Below are 394 nucleotides of genomic sequence, written 5' to 3'. Positions count from 1 at the left end.
TTTTTTTTTTCTGTGGTTATTTCAGGGCTATAAATGTCCATAGTTGTAGGATGTGTATTCTATATAATTTTGTTTTTGCAACTCTCTCAAAATACCTACTTCTCATTTACTTATTATAATCCACTGCCAATAGTTCTACTTTTTGGGTATTCATCAGTTTGTCAAGAATATTCTAATCAAACTGTATGTATTTTTGCTGTATATGTTATGACTTTTAGCTTAGTTTTAGTGTGATTTGATATTTTTAGACAAAATAGTATTGGTCTATAATACAGGCAATTTATTAGTATGGGTAATAATTAAGGGTTAACCTCATCATTATCTCAAAATAAACCTAGGCAGACCCAAGTGCAAAGCAAATGCATCTGTATTAGGGGTTATAAATTGTTGTCCT

General features: G+C 29.7%; 2 protein-coding genes across 2 annotated transcripts in view; one reads left to right on the top strand and one right to left on the bottom strand.

Annotated features, from left to right (window-relative positions):
• The window catches only part of casp20 (caspase 20, apoptosis-related cysteine peptidase), a 20,361-nt gene that overhangs the window by 9,222 nt on the left and 10,745 nt on the right, over positions 1 to 394 (top strand). The window lies entirely within an intron of this gene.
• The window catches only part of LOC107566304 (dystrotelin-like), a 7,417-nt gene that overhangs the window by 397 nt on the left and 6,626 nt on the right, over positions 1 to 394 (bottom strand). The gene's annotated exons all lie outside the window — the stretch shown is intronic.

This window comes from Sinocyclocheilus grahami, unplaced genomic scaffold (genome assembly GCF_001515645.1).
Source record: "Sinocyclocheilus grahami isolate Dianchi unplaced genomic scaffold, SAMN03320097.WGS_v1.1 scaffold1069.1, whole genome shotgun sequence".
Classification (NCBI taxonomy): Eukaryota; Metazoa; Chordata; class Actinopteri; order Cypriniformes; family Cyprinidae; genus Sinocyclocheilus; species Sinocyclocheilus grahami.
The sequence above is the reverse complement of the archived record's forward strand: the minus strand, read 5'-3'. Positions and strand labels throughout refer to the sequence as shown.